The sequence below is a fragment of the Ovis aries genome, chromosome 2, assembly GCF_016772045.2.
Source record: "Ovis aries strain OAR_USU_Benz2616 breed Rambouillet chromosome 2, ARS-UI_Ramb_v3.0, whole genome shotgun sequence".
In the NCBI taxonomy this organism is placed as follows: Eukaryota; Metazoa; Chordata; class Mammalia; order Artiodactyla; family Bovidae; genus Ovis; species Ovis aries.
Window position 1 is genome coordinate 137,659,984 of NC_056055.1, and position 8,034 is coordinate 137,668,017.

The 8,034-nt window shown below is 42.5% G+C and overlaps 1 long non-coding RNA gene across 1 annotated transcript; it reads right to left on the reverse strand.

Moving 5' to 3' along the window:
* Nucleotides 1-418: 418 nt before the first annotated feature.
* Nucleotides 419-2,043, reverse strand: LOC132659260 (uncharacterized). Its single transcript, XR_009599481.1, has 2 exons — nucleotides 1,932-2,043; nucleotides 419-805 (listed from the first exon to the last, which is right to left on the reverse strand). It is a non-coding gene; the product is annotated as an uncharacterized LOC132659260 (long non-coding RNA).
* Nucleotides 2,044-8,034: the final 5,991 nt, after the last annotated feature.

The following is an 8,034-nucleotide window of genomic DNA, read 5'->3' on the forward strand; positions in this document are numbered from 1 at the left end:
GCAGAAGACCCTGGTTCGATTCCTGGTTCGGACTTATTTGACTTCAGATTACATATTAACCTTATGGAAAAAATAATATTCTTTCCCTTCTGTTCTAGCACCCAGGAAGCTCATCATGTATCTGGGTCTCTGTGGAGAGGCTGCCAGACTAAAACTGTAGACTGGGAATATGTAGATGCAATATTTGGGTCAGGAAGGTCTTTTTAAACAAAACAGAAAATCCAGAAGCTAAGTAAGAGACTAATAAATTTGACTCTGTAAAAATGAAAATTTATGAAATGTAAATACTGTGAATGAAGTCAAAAGGATGAATAGATATGAGCCAAAAGTCTAATTTCTTTAGTATACAAAAAGAATTTTCAATCCATAAGAAAACGTCCAACAATCCAACAGAAAGCAGGCAAAGGAAAAAAAGATCTGCTCACAGAATTCAAGTTGCTTTATTCATGTGAAAAAGAATAGACCTCACTCAAAATTTAAAGAATGCAAATGAAAACAACGACATGCTACTTTTTAATCTTTCACACTGGCAAATAGGACTTAAAAGGTCAATAAACCTATTGCTAAGAAAGCGGGGGTGGGGAGTAGCCACTGAGGACACTATGACTTGGTGCTGCCTTTACCTGCAAAGAAAGAAAGTGAAAGTCACTCAGTAGTGTCCAACTCTTTTCGACCCTATGGACCGTTCCGTTGCATGCCAGGCTCCTCTGTCCATGGAATTCTCCAGGCAAAACCAATGGAGTGGGTTGTCATTCCTTTCTCCAAGGGATCTTCCCAACCCAGGGATCGAACCCAGGTCTCCCGCCTGGCCGGAAAGATATAGAAAATGAAAAATGAAAATATTCTTCGTCAAGACAGCTCCTCTTCTAAGAATTTATCCTATAGACACAGTTACACACATGGTTCAATCACATACACACAGATGTTCACTGAATTGTTTGTAACAGCAAAAGACTGGAAACAACCTCGATACCCTTCAATCAAAGACTGATTGAATAATTACAATTTGCTGCCTATCAGAACACCACCAGGCAGCCATTCTAAAAGAATGTCCCAGATCCACCTGTGCTGAAGTGAGGCCATCGCCAAGATGTATTATAAAGGGAGAAGAGAAGCCCTGCACAGGTTTTGCGTACAGAAGAAGCTTAATAGGAGATATCCGTATACTTTTGTTCTGGAATAAATCAAAAGAAAGTACTAAAAACGGCTGCCTCTGAGAAGAGGGCTTGGGGCCATATAAAAGGGGGAAGGTTTCTGTACTGCTTGCATTTTCTACCATATGTATTTATTATTTTTCCATTTTAAAAACTAGCTAGTCGGGGATTCCCTGGCGGTCCAGTGGTTAGGATGTCATACTTTCACTGCCTAAGGCCGGGGTTCAATCCCTGATGGGGGATTTAAGATTCCACAAGCTGCATGGCATGGCCAAAGGTGGGGGTGGGGAACGAAAAGAATAGGTATCAAAGAGAGGAAGGGAGAAAGAGATACTTTAAAAAAAAAATTGTATTCACTAGTTGCTTTCAATAAACATTAATATTTAAGCAAAGTGGGAGATTCCATGGTGCTTTGAGCTCTTGCGTCAGGAGAACGGAGACTTCATATCCCAGTCCAGCAACAAGCACTCATGGAAAGTCAAACACAGACAATTTTTTAAAAAAAATTAAAGACGTGCAGATATAAAGAAAATTAAAGCGACCAACGGAAAAACGGGAGTAGCTCTTTCCACCAGTGAACAGCAGTGCGAACCAGTGCGGCGGAGCCCGAGGACCACGCGCTGCCCTAACCGCGATCGAAGCCTCTCCCCCATCCCCCAGCCCTCTCTCCCACGAAAGGGACCACTTTTTCGTGCCATCCTAGGGGGCGACAACATATCGAGACGCCAAATCCGGGAAGACGGTGAACAGCAAGGACGGCCGGAACTCACGGCCTACCAGATGGTGGCGCAGGGCAGCTCCGCGGGAGGGAGAGGTGCAGCCCCTGGGATATACTGTCAAATACAAACTTCTCCGGAATTTGGCAATCTCTGCGTCCGCCGCCGCCCCCGGAGGCCTGGCAGCAGCTGCACTGCGACCCGCCGTCTCCACCTGCGCGCAAGGCTGAAGCCGGCCGCTCCCGAGCGCCCCTGCCTGGCCCGAGTGCGCATCCGTAGGGCCACAGTGCGACCCAGCGGGCCTCCGGGGAAACTGCGCCCGACGGTCGCCCCGGCAACCGGTGGGGCAAGGACCGGGAGAGTTACCGCCTCCCGCTATAACAGTCTCAAGAAAAGAGGATGTGGAAGAATAGTCTCTTTCCTACTTTGTAAACGGAGGGAGGCGATCTGTTTGCCAAGACACTTACTAAACTCACAGGTAGTTCTTACTGCATTCAGCCTCTGGGTGAAAATCGACTCGCCGGAAAGTTCTGGTTTGAGATGCCTGCAGTGTTTTATTCAGAATTCTAGACAACTGGTCATTTATGAAGTCCAAGGAAAGAACTATTAATTTTCATCTGAAGAATGACCCTTATGTTCTAGTAAAATCTATGGCTAGTAGAACTGACTATATGCAGGCTCGACCACAATGCCACCTCCTTCTTGAAATCCACCCCTGGGTAAGTAGAAGTGTCCCCTGTTCACTGTCATGGCCTGTGTGAGGGACTTCCTCTGAGAATCACATCTGCACACCATCCTGATTACTGGAGCTGCACGCTCCTTGAGGCTGAGACCATGTCTTACTCACTGTTAGGAGTAGGGGCAAAGATAAGCCTTGCAGACCCTGGGAACAGTGAAGAAAACAGAAGAAAGAAGCTATGTCACAACAGCAATTTTGTGTCATTTGAATAGTTTATCGAACACTAAATTGCTGTCCTTGGTTCAGCAGGCCAGCATTCCTCAAAGGTTGCCCCCTGTGTATTCGTTTCAGGCCATATTAATGTCATAAAATTTGTGTATCAGGTAATTCTGAATATAGAGTAATCTCACATTTTGCGAGGGAAAAACCTCTCAGAAAACACGGTTGAGGTTTTGCGGGCCTTTTGGCCAACTTGAAAATATAAATATTTCAGCAATAGGTAAGAGAGTTAAATGTCTGTCTATAGGATTGACTTCATCCCTTTAGTTACATTTTAAAGTATAATTAACACATGAAATAGCAGGTTGATATTGCAATATTGCTTTTTTCCTCTTACTTTTTATGACTCGATTTTACTTAAACTCTCACCTGAGTCTTTCAGTATCTCAGTCATCCCAAGAGGCCCTTCTTAAAGCATCTAACACAGTTGCTTTTGTTTGCATGCAGTATTTTTTAAATCCATGTATAGTGCTGTCACTGGACATTTTAATCCTAAACCATGATTATATAAATTCAGGTGTTTTTTTTTTTTCAAATTTGTGCTATAGGTTTAGATTTATCTCTTTGACATAATCCTTAACTATATTGCTTTTTAATCACTGCTTTTTACATGCATACCAAATATTTGCATAAGGAGGTCATACCCTGTATCAGTAAGGGTCTAGCCTCAGAACAGGATCTGTTCTGACTAGTTTAAGCAAGAGGAGATTTGTAACAGGGTATCATATAATTTCCAGAATCACTGGAGTGGGGAGTTTGGCAAGAAACAGGCTCTAGACTGAGCTTCCAAAAATAATTCCAAAGCCACACCAGAAGACCAGCCAGAGAACAAGAAGCCACAAGCCAAACCTGGCTCTGCTGCTGTAGCACACACCGATACTGGGCCATTTCTGCTACAGTCAGAATGCTGCTGGCGGAGCTGAGAGTCTGCTGGTGCATATCACCTCTGCTGACCATCCACAAACCAAACTGAATGCCTTGTTCCAAAGTCAAGTTTCATGCAAGTGAATCTCTTTTTTGGAACCTAAAGTACATCCAAAATGCTCACTGCAGTGTCTAAGAAAACTTCTAAGAAGTTTCCAGTTTCTTCAATATAAGCAGACAGAGCAGAATAAAGTTAGAAAAGACAATGAGCAAGCTGGTCCATAGCATCTGCTTCGTACTCTCAAGAATAGTTACCAATTTTGCGTTATATTTATTTGTTCCCTTCTTTTTTAAAAAAACTAATTCCATCAGATAACCTTTACCAGCAATTAAAACTAACACAGATTAAAGTTGTCTTAGGATAAAGTTTTCCGCACACAGTATTTTAGTTCTTCAAAAGTAAATGATTGAGAAACTGGCTTTTGAAATATGAGCTCTTGAAAGCCCTTGAATATAAGGAAACTCCATCTTATGTATCTTAAATATCCATCTCCATCTTATATATCTATGAAGGATAATTTGGGAGAAGAAAACCTCACTTCATATTTGGGCATAGACAGTAGTTGTTCCATGAAAAGTTTTTTTTTTTTAAGAGTTTTATGGGCAAATGGATTACAGGCATACCTCGGAGACATTGTGGGTTTGGTTCCAGACCACCTCAATAAAGCAAATACTGCAATAAATCGAGTCATGTGACTTTTTTGGTTTCCCATTGCATATAAGTTCTACTTACACTGTGTGCATACTAAGTCATTTCAGTCGTGTCTGACTCCTTGGAACCCTATGGACTCTACCCCAACAGGCTCCTCTGTCCATGGAATTTTCCAGGCAAGAATACTGGAGTGGGTTGCCATTTTCTACTCCAGATCTTCCCGACCCAGGGACTGAACCCGCGTCTCTTAAGTCTCCTGTATCGACAGGCAGGCAGGTTCTTTACCACTAGCGCCACCTGGGAAACCCTGTAGTCTATTAAGGGTGCAAAAGCATTATATCTTCAAAAATGTACGTATCTTAATTTCTTTAAACTTTATTGCTAAAAAATGTTAGCCATCATTTGACAACCAAGGGTTGCCACAAACTTTCAATTTGTTTTTGTTTTTTTTTTTAAGGCAATATCTGCAAAGCGCAATAAAATGAGGTGTGCCTATGGTTTCTGAGGACTGCCATAACAAATTGCCACCAACTGGGCAGGTTAAAACAACAGAAATATATTCCCACGGAGTTCTGGAGACCAGGAGTCTGCAATCAAGCTATCTGCTCTTCCTCTAGAGGTTCTGGCGGCAAGTCCTTCTGGCCCCCAGTTTCCAGTAGCCATTGGCATCCTCAGCTCTCCTGGTTTGCAGCCACATCCCTCCAAACTGCCTCAGTTTTCACATCGTCTCTCTTCTCTACCTGTCTTCTCTTATGTACGTCGCAAATTCCCCTCTATGTTTCTCTTATATGGACCTATCATTGGATTTAGGACCCACTCCTATAATTCAGAGTGATCTGTTCTTGAGATCCTTAATTTAGTTACAATTGTAAAGACTCTTTTTCCAAATAAAGTAACATTCACCATTTCCAGGCATTAATGTGGATGTATCTTTTAAGGGGGCATCATACCTGCTACAGTAGATAAGTTTAGGAAAGGCTGAACTAAACAAATTAAGCCAATATTTTTGCTGCAGGATTTTGCAAAGCCTTTAACTCTTTTTTGTTTTGTTTTGTTTTGTTTTGTTTTGTTTTTAAGCCTTTAACTATTTTACGAGCACTGTGAACCTTCTAGAGAGAGAGCCACCACACAATGATTCTCAAATGTTTTTGAGCATGGAATCCTATTCGCAGAAGTGATGTTCCACAGAATACACTCTAGTGTAGGCTTATAATTTACCTGCTGGGCAAGTTCTCAGAAGGAGTATCAGTAAGTATCAGAGAAGCCAAAAATAAGTGACTAAACCGAGGAAGGCTCTCAAGGACTTAGCAAGAGTAATGATTCTAAACTATGGCCACACATCACTACTAAAGATCATCCCAGATTTACAGCCATAAAATGAAATCAAGATTTATCCCGTTATTAGACTTCTCCTCACCAGATTCTATTTTGGTCCAGGATAAAGTGCACACTCTCAATCCTTTGCAACCAAATCCTCCATCAATCTTCTTGCCCTATATTAATCCTTGCTCTAGCCAAACTTATCTACACATTGAATTTCCTACTGCCACATTTTTGCCATGTAAAATGCCTTCCCCAGTGCTTCACCTGGACACTTCTTTGAGCAAACTCTAAGAGATAATGGAGGACAGAGGAGCCTGGTGTGCCGCAGTCCATGGGGTCGCCAAGAGTTGCACACAAACCTAGCAACTGAACAACAACAATGCCTCACCTATTATTAGCCTACATTCATTTCTAGTGATGCCTCCTAGATAAAGCCTCCCTTGTCACCCCAGGAAGCAGGGCTCCCTCTGTCCTCCCTCTGTCCTGTATCTGGCACAGGCCACTTGTCAAGTGCCTGGTTTTAGAGTTCTTTGCATGCAAGCATCATCTCTCACTGGCCAGCACTGGTGAGCAAGGATCATAATTCAGATCTCTTCCTATCCTCCAAGTGTCCCGGCATGGTGCGTTTCATAGTACAGATGCTCAAAAGAAACGTGTTAATTGACCAAAATAATCAAATCCATTTTCTCAGGAACTATGTATGTAGATATAAAAGTGCTTTCCAAATTCCCCAGGCCCACCCCATCTCCAAGATGAGAGTAGACTGCGGAGCAGAAGCTTGCCCAGGAAAAAGGCTCTTTCAAGTTGAGAGAGTTACCCAGTTATCAGCGAGGGATGACAGAACCACATGCTTCTGGCATTGAGGACCTAAGTCAGGCAGAGTCCTGGGTTCTCTAAATGATTTAAAGCAGAACAACATATCCAAAAGAACTGAAAGCAGGACTTTCCTGGAGGCCCAGTGGCTAAGAGTGCACCTTGCAGCGCACAAGACACTGGCCGAAGAAATAGGATCCCACATGCCACGGAACAACTAAGCCTGTGCACCACAACCACTGAAGCAAGCCTGCATGCTCTGGACCCCAAGCGCCACAGCTAAGACCCCAAACAGCCAAACAGAGATTGACCAGGACCTGGCAAAAGGTTACAGGAGCTTACAGGAGGCAGCATGAAAGAGTTTTTGCTACCCAAACTTGGGACAACCTGAGCAGCAAGTGGAAAAATAGAGTGATGATAATAAGGGGCTATAACACAATGAACTGCTTGTGAACAATAATAATCATCATCCATGCTCCATAGTGATACTCAGCAGAGAGAAGGAGAAACAGATTTTCTTTATAGAAGGATTAGAAAATGACTACTTTGCAACCTGTGACGTAACTATCAACTCAGGCAATGGATGCAAAAAATGCAGGGAGACAGTATATTCAGATGGACTCAAAGTACCACTGCATGAGGACTTACTAACTATAAAGGGGGGAACTGCAGACATATAGGGGAACATTTCACTAACTGGGGGGGTCACTAATTGAATACTATACTTAGCAGCATGTTATATGCCTCCCAGTGAGATACAAAAAGAGACACACAATCTCACGTATGTAACATTTTTGCCAAAAATGTTTCCCTAAAAGTAATCAAGAGAAAACAATCAGACCAATGCCAACCATGATACATTCTACAAGGCAACTGGTTTCCTCTCTTCAAAACATCAGTGTCATCAAAAAGGGAGCAGGCAGTTATTCTGTATGAAATGAGACTGAAGACATAACAATTAAACATAATTTATGAATCTTAATGATTAATAGATCTCAGATTGAAAAAATAGTCCTAGAAAGACATTTGAAGGAATTCACTGGTGGTCCAGTGGTGAGAACTCCATGCTTCCACTGCAGGGGGCACAGATTCAATCCCTGGTCAGGGAGCTAAGATCCTGCCAGGCTTGCAGCGCAGCCAAAAATGTTTTTAAATGATTAAAAAATAATAAAGGCATTTAGGGACAAACAATACAAATTATGCATCAGAATTATTGCTAATTTTCTCAGGTATGATTGTGGTATTTTGTTTACATAAGGGAAACAGCATAATTCTCAAGAGATGCATGCTAAAGTGATACAATATTTCCAACTTTCAAATATTCAGTTCAGTTCAGTCGCTCAGTCGTGTCCGACTCTTTGCAACCCCATGAATCGCAGCACGCCCAGGCCTCCCTGTTCATCACCAACTTCCATGAGTTTGAGTAAACTCATGTCCATCGAGTCAGTGATGCCATCCAGCTACCTCATCCTCTGTCGTCCCCTTCTCCTCCTG